The 13927-nt window shown below is 29.6% G+C and overlaps 1 long non-coding RNA gene across 1 annotated transcript; it reads right to left on the bottom strand.

The window, feature by feature from the left end:
* Nucleotides 1-738: 738 nt before the first annotated feature.
* LOC133194568 (uncharacterized) lies at nt 739-2720 on the bottom strand. The gene is made up of 2 exons (XR_009722117.1): nt 2686-2720; nt 739-1145 (listed from the first exon to the last, which is right to left on the bottom strand). It is a non-coding gene; the product is annotated as an uncharacterized LOC133194568 (long non-coding RNA).
* Nucleotides 2721-13927: the final 11207 nt, after the last annotated feature.

The raw sequence follows: 13927 nt of genomic DNA, 5'->3' as shown, positions 1-13927 counted from the left end.
CAGGGTTAAATCCCCAGAGTGTCTGAATTTCTTTTATCTCTTTTTCAGCTTGAATTTTCGTTTTTAGTTTCAGAATCGGATGGAAGACCTCTCATTGCTCGCAATGAGTTTCTAGTTGTATTTATTATCAAGAGAAGGTAAATGACGTCATATGACAATGTACCTGTAATGACAAATTGATAAGGCTGAAAAAAAAAAAAAAAAAAAAAAAAAAACATTGGAAGTCCTATTTATATTACATGAAACAATTTCTTTTATTCATTACCTTTAATACCTGACTTTTCTCCAATTTGTATATTTATTTGAACATTTCCGTCATGTAAGCTAAGCCATATATGTTTAGTTTAAAAGAACTATACTTTGAACGACAAAATAAGTTTAAGATCTTGAAAATATCGTAGCAAGTCATATGTATGAAATTTATCCCCCAAAGACGTAAAATTGTTTTAACATTTTGATGGCATAACCCTTATAATCACTTGTATAAACTTTTTAATCAACCTCATTAAAAACTCAAGTAAAAATTCATTAAAGATGGCATTGTAATTGTGCTCCCAGTCGGTAAAATCTTATATCATTCTCAAACACGATTACTAGACTAGTAAATAATTCTTATTGAACAGGTATAAACTGTATGCTGTTTTTAAATTTAACAAGGTTACAAATATTGACAAGACAAATACAAAATACACTAAAAGGGACCTCAACAACACAGATACAAAAAACAGAAAACGTATCTACAAATTGCAAAACAAGTTTATTTTCCAAAAATAAGATTTTACATTAAATTGACTTTGTGCTCAGATATATTGGTTAACATGTTCTGAATGGATAAGGCTGAGAGGCCAGTCTTATTGTTTATTGAATTTGGTTATTTTTTTTTTTCAGACGTAGGGAAAAAGGTCGACATCACTGCATTGGCATCTATATCCACCGCTGTATCCCGCCGTTGTACAGCGAGTGACATCAATGTGACAATTTGCGGTAAGATATCCGATCCCTGTACAATATTTCAAACATTCCATTGCATTGCATTCCGATAAGTCGAAGCAGGGTCCCTCCACAATGGGCACAGAAGTAGTTAAATCGATGCTCATGGCTGCTATTAGAAAAACACCCAAGGAGAATGGCATCAAAGTCGTCATCTGTAGTATAAGGAATAAATACACTATCATTGTGTAGATACTGCATAAAATAAAATTTTCTTACGTAAAAAAATTTTTCCAACTGTAACTTGCGAGGAGTTGTCGTCGCATTCCACAAAATACAGAGATTTTACTTCAAGATATTACTGTCGTTTCATTAGTTTTCATGGGGATTAAATTTTTGTTATAAAGCTAAATAATGCTTGTATGTAAATTTGTGATGAACTACATGTACGAGGGTTGTTAGAAAAGTTCGCGGACACATTGATTTACGGAAAATCTATTGTGTACTGTGAAGTATGACTTATGTCCGATTAAATTCCTATCTTTTGTTTATTAGTATGTAAAAAAAATCAGGTCCATTTCCTAAAATTTTGAAAATTTACAAAAAAATTTATGATGCGGTCATAGAATCACGGAGCAATCGCTTGACTTTAAGTGATGTGACAATCAGATTTCAAACCTGTTAAGTTTTTTCATAGTTCTAAACAGCTTTCATTTCTTTCGAATTTTCTTGTCTTTTTTCTACTTAAAAGTTAAAAATATCTATATCAAGAAATGTTACTTTTCTTCTATAATGTCTTTTGTGCTGTTTCGGATATTAGTGAGATCTTAAAATAATAGTATACGCAGTTAAGAGATCAGGTACGGAAACAGTGCAAAATCCATAGGCGCAATGTCCATGCGATAAGTGGGGTAATGAGGTATCGATAGAGTTGATCATTAAAAATTTCAATCCTTCCATTCTTATAAAGATACTACATTTTGAATACTTTTGTCCTTTCTACTTATAGGCAATTTCCAGCAACATCTAGAAGCATTTTAATTTATTATAGAAATTTTCCTGTCTGCACACATAATTTTTTAGTAGCTCTGTGCTCCATGACGTTCCATGACGTTCCCATTCTTAGCTTTGTTTTTACGCGTTGATTATTTATAAATGGCTATAAAACAGTCATACACCCTCCAATTTGATTCAAAATTTCGGCAAGTAACGTTTCATGGATACTGTAGCGACAGGTAAAATATCATAATTCTTTCTGCGCTACAACTGTGCAATTTTTGATTTTAATAAGTGAAGCATGTTTTATCAAAATAATATAGCTGTACATTTTTAAGGATCACCAGAAAACACCAAATCTTTGTATATTTATTGGAAAATAGGTAAAGTTTTTATCTTGAGAGTTTAACCAGTTCATGGAAATAGCGTGCTCACAATAGAACTTGTCCGCGAACTTTTCTAACAACCCTCGTATATGGTTATATTCCATCGTTGGTAGAATTTGTAATTTATCCATCACCTATTCCATTTTCCTGAACTTGATTATAATTGAAAAGAACGAAAAGAAGTATTCAAAGAAAAAAAAATATGAAACCATGAGTACGAAAAAATATGAATAGTTTCTGTACTCAAACATAAACAGGTTTTGATACTTTATGATAGAAATCAAAATAGGAAGAGAAAGTAAACATTATTGTTTGCTTGCATTTGAAGGAAAACCAAATTTAACAATGATAACTGTACTAGTGAACCACTTACCTTAGATTAATACCTGATTGCTCTACTATACCAGAGAAAAGCTTTATTTGTTTTCAAACTAATCTTACTCGTTTTATATGCTTCAAAATCAAAACAATTAGATTGATTGCATCGAAAAAGAGAACATTTGTTAATGCGTCATTTTTCAATAATGACAGATTTAGCTGTTATAATATGTTGATAACATTTATGTAATCGACGGAGAAAGTACTGAATCACTTTGAAAATCAGAATGAAAAATATGTGTCCTAAAACAATCATTATTATGAATACTGCTTAGTATATCCCATGACGAGTTTGTTTGCAATATGGCATGTTTGTTTACCTAGTAATATTTTTCAACATAAAACGTATTGAACGAAGTTTAAATGTAAACATTTTGTACATGTATACATTTAGATTCATTCGCTCTATTTGTATGTTTGAAGCTGTATAGAATTGTCAGTTATTTAATGCGATAAAAAGCAATAGGACTGCGTTTAAGTGGTTTTTTTTAGTTTTAATATTAATAGAAAATGTAAATTGAAAATTTAGAGAATTTAAAGAAATGGAAAGGCTCCGTACTTGTGCAAAGAAGAAACATTGAATACAAATACAGAAAGATAGAAAGATAGACGAACAACCTCAGTTTTTATTTATTCAGTTTTTGGTATTATATATATATAAAGAAAAAACAAAATAAAGATCACGATTTGTCGACGAGTCACACCCTCTGTAAGCCGTATGTATTGATCAGGTATGTGGACTACCCCATAATCAAGTTAGATATAAAAACAATGATAAAATGATAAAGCTGAGGATAACGAACAGGGACCAATCTCAACAAATCTGCAAACAATAAAAATTTGTGAACGGGGCAAAAAACACGGACCCCCGGATATTCCAGAGGTGGGATCATATGCCTAGGAGGAGTAAGCATCCCCTGTTGAACGATCATACCCACCGTGAGCCCTGCGTATTGGTCAGGTAGACGGAACATGCCCTAGTCAAATTCCGTATCAAAAGTAAAGGCTTAACAATTGGTATGAAACACGTCAACCTAAATACAGACCAATTATAGGTTATATTTGTTAACAAAGCCATAATAACAACTAAAATATTTACAAATGGTATGTATCATGTCAGAGAAAAAACAATCCAACGATACGGAACTTGGCGATAGAAAAGCTGAAGTAATTCCCTTTCTTATAAATTTTATTAATTAGCTAGCCATTATCGTCCATAGTCAATTAAACATCCGAATATGATACTTAATATATAAATAAATATTAAGTTAAAGACCATAATTTTTCTTCTTCGCATGAAGTAAGGTTTGACTAAATTCTTGATAGGATTATAAAAACAGGCCGGCTGCTAAAGGATCACGATTTGTTACAATCGTTATATAATCCAACAAATTGTTGGAAGACCTGGGTACGGGGCCATTGACTTAGATGAGATTTCCTTTGATCTCTGTATCATTTTTTCACTCTTAATTCTTTTCGTACAAAGTGAAACTGAGATCAAAAATCAGCTCATCCAAGTTTAACTGCCCCGGAACCTGGTTTCCAAAGACTTTATAGATATTGTCAAAATATACAATAATAATGTTAGAAATATTTTAATTATTCCCTGTTTATTTGAACGTTAAAATGACTTATAGAAACATAAATCAAAGTTTGCGATTTCTGCACGTATATTTATTACGGAATATCGTTTTAAATTTCTATAAAGACACACTTAAAAGGGGAAAGGGAAATTTTGAAATATTCAATTCTTCGAAGCTGTAGGTAGAATTTACTTCATTTGCTTTGCACTCATAAAATTAGAGAAAACATAAACTAATATTTAGTTTCCAAACATAGATAGATGGATAGATTAGAAATATCTATCTTATGGGTGAAATGCAAGTATGAAATTGGGTTTTCAAATTTGTGAATAAAAGAGTAGAATCAAAACATTTACACAAAGGATTTTTAAAACATAGTTCCACAGTATTATTTATATTTATAACAACTTTTTTTTTCGTTTCCTTCTAACATGTTTGCTTATCAAATTATGAGCTCTCTTATTCTTCAACTTTAAATATCAAAATCAGCCAAAAATGCATTTTTAAAAAATTAAAATATATTATAACTGCGCACTTACATTTGTCTTTAACCTATTTGCTAGATTATGATTTGTTATCACTTCAGGTGTGTATCAATTATAATAACACATTAACATCAACTACCCACCAGATGCCGGAAGTAATAAAAAAGGTGATTTAATCTGATGACGGTCGATGCGTCTTGTATGACACTGTCGTAAGAATTTGTCGCTTTTGTGGATATATTATAAAAGTTCAAGGTCAATTTGTATAGAATTTGCGTAATTGTTAGATATTTTTATTCTTCATCCAGAATGTTCGAGATTAAGTACAGTCTGTAATTGTGAGTGTACTAGTATTTATTTTCACTTTCTGTTTAACATATATTTTAACTTTATTTTGTCACACCAAAAGAAGTCGGGCGATAGACCCATAATTATGTCGTTGAATGTTTTCGCACATTTCTTTGACAATCGTTATGAAACTATACCGAAACTTTAGTTTTACTTTTTCAAAGAAACCTAGTTAACATAAAAACAGACAAAATATGCAAAAATGTTCGATTCTCCCTATTCTCAATTCTAAGTAACTGTAAAACTCATCTTTCAGAAACCTTGAAACATTAATCCTTGTAATGTATCAATGTGATTTCTGCAAAAATGAATTAATAAATAAATCGGTTGCATAAGCTTTTGCCATTGATATAATTTTTTCTTTTGAGAGGCAGAACAATTGCCGTCCTGTGACAATTCTGAAATGTTATTGTTCAGGTGAGTGTTCTTTTTAAATACATGCTTTTTTGCGTATACACTGTATATTGTCATACTTTATATCAATCAAAAGCATTAATATTACACAGATGCGGTCACTTCGAGGTGACAAATTCTATTGCTTGCAACATCACAGTATCTATTAATCTTCTCTCTTATGTTGCAATTTGTTCGACCAAAAACGATTCTGAAATTTGTGGCTATATGTACTTACGTTGATATCTTTAATGTCTATATTTTTGCCTTAGGCTTTGATGAACGAATGTACAATATATTTTGACCTCATTAAGGAATTCATAATAGAATAGGGTGGATTAAAAAAAAAAGACAAACACATGTTTATCAACCCACACTAAAATACAGGCAATGAAAATATATACCGCATAATAGGCCCCCATCTGCTACCACCTGTTGGGTAGAAAGTCTTACACGGGAGATAAATTGTGCATCCCGCTGTGACGATGCTGAAATTATTTTAACAGGTGATTTTAATATTGACCTGGTGAAAGACCCCCCAAGGTACTGGACCTCAGCTTTTGAAGAATATGACTTCTCACAGATAATTAATGTACCCACTAGGATAACAAATGCCTCCTCAACCCTAATTGATCATGTATATACTAACCTACCCGAGAACATATGTGAATCTGTAGTACCGCCAATTGCAGTCTCTGACCACTATCCTATTTGTTTTACGAGAAAATTACATGATTATGTGAGGAAGTATAAACACACAGAGATAACATATAGAGACTTCAAAAAGTTTAATGAAATAAACTTTCTCTCAGACTTGGAAAGGTTAATTTCCAATTTTTAGATTCACTCTCTAATCCAAATTATACATTAAAAAAATTTATTTACTTTTTAATACTTTACTAGACAAACATGCAGAAATAAAAACAAAAAGAGTGAAGTATGATGCAAGACCAAAATGGTTAACCCAAGAAATTCTCGAAGCACAGCACATGCGCAATAACTTCCATAAAAATAAAGACTTTGAAAACTATAGAATATGGCGAAATAAGGTAACATCACTTATCGAAAATGCAAAAATAAATCATTATAAATCAACTATAGAGCAAAACAAAAATCCACGCCAGATGTGGGACGCATTAAATAAATTAGCTTCTACTCCACAAAATTATACTCCGACCGCACTGGCACAAAATGATAATGTTACAGAGGATACACAAGAAATTGTAGGAGTGTTTAATTCTCATTTTTCAAATATCTCTACTAAACTTCTTGAAGGTGTCTAAATACCTGCCAAATATCTCGTTAATATCTCAATTAACAAACAAGTTATGCTAAAAAATGATGCTAAAATTGTAAGGAGTGCAACACCTTTATGTGACATTTTGAAATTACAATATTTTTTGGATATCTGTGAAATAAATAATAAAGCTTTATGTTAAGAATAAAGACTTTGCTAATAATATTCAACGTCTTGAGCTTTAAATGTGGACTGTAGTAACTTTTGTTTAATCAAGTTGTGGTCATGGCTGATGTTTAAAAAAATATTATATCATGTCAGGAGTGCAACAGAAAAAATTGTAGTGTTGCCAAAATACAACAATGGTAAAATTCTGAAACAAAAATTAAGACCAAAAATAAAATATATATATATATATATATTACAGCCATAGAACACACAAATTCATAAAGTGTTGGCAGCATCAAGTGGTAATGAAATTGTGCAATATTTATAGTCCAATACTTCATAGCTAAAACAGATGAAAGTATTTAGAATTCGCATTTTATCTGGAATTTTTTTTCCTATTTATGCCATTATATGATTTTCTGATTTTTATTTTGGAAAATAAAGACATAAAGAGCATTTTTACCAAATAGATTAATTTATCAATTACAGGATTTGTCTTTGCTTCAGATCTATATTTCTATGGTAGGACGAAATCACTTCTATTCATGCTCATAAGTATTCATTAATTAATAATGATTTTTTTGTATAATTTAATACTAAATTATTGACAGTTGTGTTATTAAATCCTTCTTTTTTTCAATTTTATCGATTCAGATGTGTTTTTATCTTTTTGTGATTTTTTTTAATGAATGTTAAAAATAAACACACTAAAAATTGTCATAAATTTCAAGTAATTCCTCCTTAACTTCACTGAAGCAACAGAACAAGTTCTTATGCAATTTTCACATCATAATTCTACTTTAAAGGCCCCGAAGCTTTTGGGCAAGAGTGCAACACATATGTTAGATTATAAATCATCCAATAAGAATAAAAATAAAGAAAAAAAAAAATGATGAGTAGAATTTTTCTGGTGGGTTACTGTGTTTGTCCTATAAAGGAATCTATGCTATAAAATATATTTTATCTTTTAAATATACATTGAATCTAGTTTTTTTTTTTTTTTTGGCATAAATAGGGAATAATTCCAGATAAAATGCGAATTTATACTTTCATCTGTTTTAATTATGAAGTATTGGACTATAAATATTGCATAATTTCTTTACTACTTGATGTTGCTAACTTCTAATGTATTTTTGTGTTCTATAGGTTTAATTTTAAATATCACTGCAGTCAGGAATGCAAAAAAAAAAAAAAAAAAAAAAAAAAAAAAAAAAAAAACGCTTTATTATTTAGAATGCTTTTTAACTGTCTTTACAAAAAAAAGTTCAAAAAAATGTTTGATTCTATTTGGTGTTCAAAACTCAATGTCTATCAACAAATTACAGAAATTTTACACTCAATTCAGGGAATAGTTTCATCATTTCATATATATTTTTAAATACAATTTATATATATTACACTTTGCAAATAGTCATGTTTTAAGGTCTTTAATATATATATATATATATATATATATAAACCTGCCGTAAAAGATGAAGAATATCAAAACGACAAAGTGATTTACAAAGTAGGAATGGGTTATCGTGTGTTATAATTTTTAAGATAATGTTAAATAGAATACATATCAGATGTCAGGAGTGCAACACAATAAAGTGACATAGGGTCACTTCAGAATCATATATTTTTGTAAGAGAACTCGTCTATAAAAATTCTTTTCTGGCTTAGATTTAAAGAATTGACGGATAAAAATGTGAATTTTGAGGAATTTTACTGCTTCATTTTTTTTTTCATATTAAAACTTTTCAAACCGGAATTGAAAAAGAATGTAAAATAACAACCAAAAAGCCAATTTTTCGTCACATATACGATTAAAGATACTCAATCAAGGTCTAAATTTAATCATTTATACCCCTTTTACCATTCTAAAGCATAAAAAAACTACAATTTCTTGTAGTTATGTATTTTAGAAGGTCGTGTAATAATATTTTCTCTTCTTCAAAAGAAATTTTACTAATTAAAATTCTGAAACTTTTTAATCCAATTGTCTATTCTATTGCCACTTATGAATTTTAAAGTAGAACGCACGTGCAATATGATGATATAAGTGAAAAAATATGTTATAAGTAGTTGAATATTTCCAAAATAATTCAGTATGGTTGTCATTTGTTTTTTAATTCACCCAATAACATCTACATGTAAATTAATCATGTATCGTTTTTCTTATCTTTTACTGATCACATTTGTCGTCGCTTGCAGGATAAGGAATCTATTCAACAGCAACATGTGTAGTCCATATGCTGCAGTCTGTTTAAAGTTTTGACATGGTATCGGCTCAGCAATAAAATTGCATGTGCATTCATTTCAACGAAATAGGTACATGTACATATTGTAAGCTGTAATTTAATTATGTTTCTTCTTATGAGGGTGAAATTTTTTCCCCTGATTCCATTATCTAAAAATATGATGCATACAAGAAAGAACAGAATGTGGATCAAAAGTTTCAGAGTTAATTAAAAAGAAATTAAGCTTAACAGCATTTCGTAAATGTTATGCTCTTTATAATGACCTTGTTAGCAAATATAACCTATCACTGGTTCTTATTTTGGCTGACTTGTTTTATGCCAATTGTTAGGCTGAATTGACTACGGATAGTTCTGCCTACCTGATCAATACATAGGGCTCACGACGGGTGTGACCGATCAACAGGGGATGCTTACCCCACCTAGGCACCTGACCCACCTCTGGAATTAACAGGGGTTCGTGTTTTATGCCCTATTCACATGTTTGTATTGTTTGTTGATTTTTTTTTATATCGATTACTGTTATCTTTACCTTTTACATTGAAATAGCAGTTAAGACATATTCAGGGAAAAAAAATTAAACAAGTTTCTCTATATGCACCACCTTCGCTGGCTACATAGAAGAAAGTGTGACAGGTAAGAGCAACACACGGCAGTTTAAATAACGACATCAAATAGGAAGAGTTTAAGTATTACGTAATTAGTCCTAACTGAAAATTATGAATAGACGTTAATTGTTTGTTTTCACAGATAAAAAAAAAACCAACCTACAAAGTAGTTTATCTATTTATTTGTTTTAGTGTATCGTATTTTTTTTTTATTTTAAACCTTATAAACAAGTATATATGAAATTCTATAAAATGAGATTGTACGTTTTGACTATAAAAAAATACACATACAAAATAAACGGAACTTTAAATGTATTGGATATGTATTTACTCTTGAATAAGAACTATTATTTGTATATATATGTTTATATATATCAAACAGATTGTTACGCACAACTTTATTTAAGCCGGCATTTTCTACAAAATTTCAAAAACTCGGAGTGTGAACAATAAGCTATTAACTAATGTTCTATTTGCTTGTTTTTGTGTATCATTACCTATTGTTTTAGGTTGCTTATGTGGCCTACATACATTTGTACGGTTAACTATAGTACGTACTTCAATATGTTGTTTAATTGTAACATTTCGTACTTACTTTGATTTTCTAGTAGATGTCGAGGATTTTTATTCTTTTACTTATTTCTAAACATGGACACATTGATTTATTTTAGAAAAGTTCTTACCATTCTAGGATAAATGCCGCACCAAAATTTTATTTGATGATCTTTCAGTAATATGATTTTTCTTGCATGTTTTATTTGCAACTGAGAAGTTTTAGAGTTTAAAATTCGCTGTTATTAAATTCATAATATGAATATCTAATAAAATATGTCAAGCAAAGTTACGTGCACATTTTAACATTTTTAATAAGAAAGATTATTGATGAAAACAACACAATATTTGTGAATATTTTATTTTAAACCTATGGACACAACCAGGGAAAATATGGTACGCAATCATATTTTAAAAGAAATTGAAATGATTTTTTTTTCGATTTAGATTGGTCCAGACATTAAGAGAATTAATTTCCATAAAATTTCTCAAATTCATTTCAATTTCTTTTAAAAATTTAAGTGTCTAATATATTCTCTATAGTTGTGACATGTTTCTTGAAGATTTTATCCCTAGGTTTAAAAAATATTCAAAAATATTGTATTTCAAAAATAATTTTTATTGAAATATAGTAGATTTCTTCCTGACTTTGCTTGATATTTTTTATTAGATATACATATTATGCATTTATTAACAGAAAATTTTCAATTCTAAATCATCTTATTTGCAAATGAAACATTTTTTTGCATTCTCTCAGAAAAAAAATGAAGAAAAAATGTATAAAGTAATCAAGAGCTAATATATGTCCCTCAATGCTGGAACCATAATATAAAAGGAATGTCTTAAAGATACCTCAAATAAAATTTTGGTGTGGCACTCCTCCTCACGGTAAATTAATACACTAGATTTTACTATCACTTTATTGCTTCATTTATTTAAAACCCTTGATCCTTAAAAACCTTATCAACTCATAGCTTTGATTTTTGTTTTGTTTTGTTTTTTTCCCCTCTCGTCTTTTGTAAATTATTCTAATTCCTTGGCTTGTTCTATTTCTATTTTCGTTGTTTTCTTTAGGTCTTGTATTTTTACGTCATCGTGAATTTCATATATTTTATATTAATGTAATTTTGTCAGCTATTGACAAAATCTTAATGATCAATTTTAGCAAATTTAGTTTCCAGATTATAGGGAAGACTACTGTTACTGGTATGTTATAAATCATAAGCTTTCTTCTCCAATTCTAACTTCATACACGTTATTATTAATTTCATATTAAGCAGTGCATTTTTGAACTTGCAGCAATGAATGTACAGACATTTCTACATAGTTCGGCTGATCTATGACCATTATTACAAAAAGAAGTATATCTTTTATTTATTTTTTTTTTTTTTTTGATTTCAGAGACATTTTTAACATAAGAAAAATTAAAGTGTCCAATCTATTAAACTAGTAATTGATTAGGTTACTAATACCGTTATAAAAACGAATACCGAATCAAATACCGTCGCAGTTCTGTTAAGGTAGAACCTATGTCGGAAAAGTCTTTGTCACAAGATTTTCAAACTTTTCAAAATGATAAATTAGCACTCGCTTGTCAATCAGATAAAAATATATGGTATGTTTCCTTGTAATTAAATGTAGTACAGCCTGTGCAACTTGGAATGATAATTTTACACAGCGACTAAATATTTTCAGTCATTTTTAGGGGTACTGGTCATAATGAGAATATAGAAAATCACAACAATACTTCTTCAAACATCGTCTTTTATAGACTTTGTCAATTGAACCGTATTAAGCAATATTATTCAAGAATAAATTCTTTTTTATTCAATTGACATAAAAGATTAAGTCCACATTTCAACGAATATAGGCAAATGTGCTCAATATTTTTTGAGTCAATTTACCACCTAAATTTGTATATATTTTTCAAAAGTCTTTGTCAAAATGTTTTCAATCTTTAATATGGTGAAGAAGATACCCAAATAATTACAAAAAGTGATTAAAATATATACCTTTCCCCACAAACGAATGAGAGACACTCTATTTATCAATACTTCTTTTGTTGCCCTTTCTGCACTAACACAGGATTTATTTATTAAATGACTGTTTTGCGGTTGCGTTCAGATTTAAAATGTAAATATTTATCAAAAAATGTAATTTTTTTAACTTAAAAAGATATTTTAGGGAAACATTATTATTATACACCAACCATTATGAATAATTAACAAATAATAACACAATATTTAACAGATCTTTGGCCCGGAGACATTTTTATCAAGATATTGTACTATTTAAATTTCTTAGGATTTTTTGATTTCCTTCAAAATAGTTGCATACCATTTACAGTTGTGTAACTTCATTACAAGAGGCAGTCTTGGAGAAAGTACGGGGAAAAGTAACATTAAATTAATTATGACGTCATAATGGATCTAGCATAAAAAAAGACGGTCTAAACTGGTTTACTTGATAGGACGTCATACGACGTAGGTTCTACGTTAAGGCTGCATAAATGGGGCGGGAAATATGTTTACCGTGACATCACACAAATATAACACTTCCCCACAATAACAGAAAATGAAATAATTTGCGATTTTAAACTGCATAAGAGTAATGAACTACATCAAAACTTACCACTTCAGCCATTTAATGGTTTAGGTAAATCCCACGCAGAAAGATATAAACAATTCACTGATCTCAATGCACTCGTTGATATGACGTCATCATGGTAAAATTTTACGCATCTTATGTTCAACGAGAGCTCTAGGCTGATCAGGTAATTTTTTTTTCACAGTGAAAAAAAAAAATTACTATTAAATAGAATATTATTAGATAGACCATTAATACAAATTTGAAACCTTTGTTTAGTGTCATTATTTAAAAATCTATCGAGATAATGCATTGAATTCTACTGTGTTTTTGTGTATGGGGTTTGCGTTTTCGCAAGGGCATAAATTTAATAGATCTTGACCATTTTTTTTAAATATACATAACGGAAACATTCCTTAACTTAAAAAGTGCTGCTTCTTTCCGGAAATCGAGAGCATAATTCAATAAATACATAAAATACTTGGAAAAGGTCACACATATTTCGACTGGAGCCAAATAATTTGAGATTTAAACTAATAAAATGCGTATTGTATTTAAAACAGCAGCACTTTCAATAAACAAGTTATGTAGAAACAATTTATTACTGATTTCTTTTTTATTTTAACTAAGATATGCCTTTGCAATATTGAAATTTGTTTGTGATCTACATACAGTACACATTACTTGCATTTATCACGTGACTGCAAAATAACGTGATCAAACCAAATTCAGTACAGAGCGGAGTACACAATGTTATTTCAAATAATATTAAAGTCATGTGATAATGTAGTAGTTTCACAAAAATAGATTCAGTTTAAAAAGGTATGTACTTATGCACGTTTATATTCCGTTGATTTCTTCGTACTACGCCTTAACAGTGCTGCGGTATATATAAATGAACCTTTATATCCCCATTATTTTTTTTTTTCGTCATGAGGTTACTAGCATTAGAAGAAGTGTTAACAAGGCCCTTGCAATGTAATATCCAACAGGGGAACTCTACTGTGCCAAAGTTTTATGGGTTCCATTACAAGGGA

Source organism: Saccostrea echinata, unplaced genomic scaffold (assembly GCF_033153115.1).
Source record: "Saccostrea echinata isolate AGI-Se365-2 ecotype Australia unplaced genomic scaffold, CSIRO_AGI_Sech_v1 ptg000029l, whole genome shotgun sequence".
Taxonomy (NCBI): domain Eukaryota; kingdom Metazoa; phylum Mollusca; class Bivalvia; order Ostreida; family Ostreidae; genus Saccostrea; species Saccostrea echinata.
Note: the sequence above shows the minus strand (reverse complement) of the source record. Positions and strands in the feature narration are given on the sequence as shown.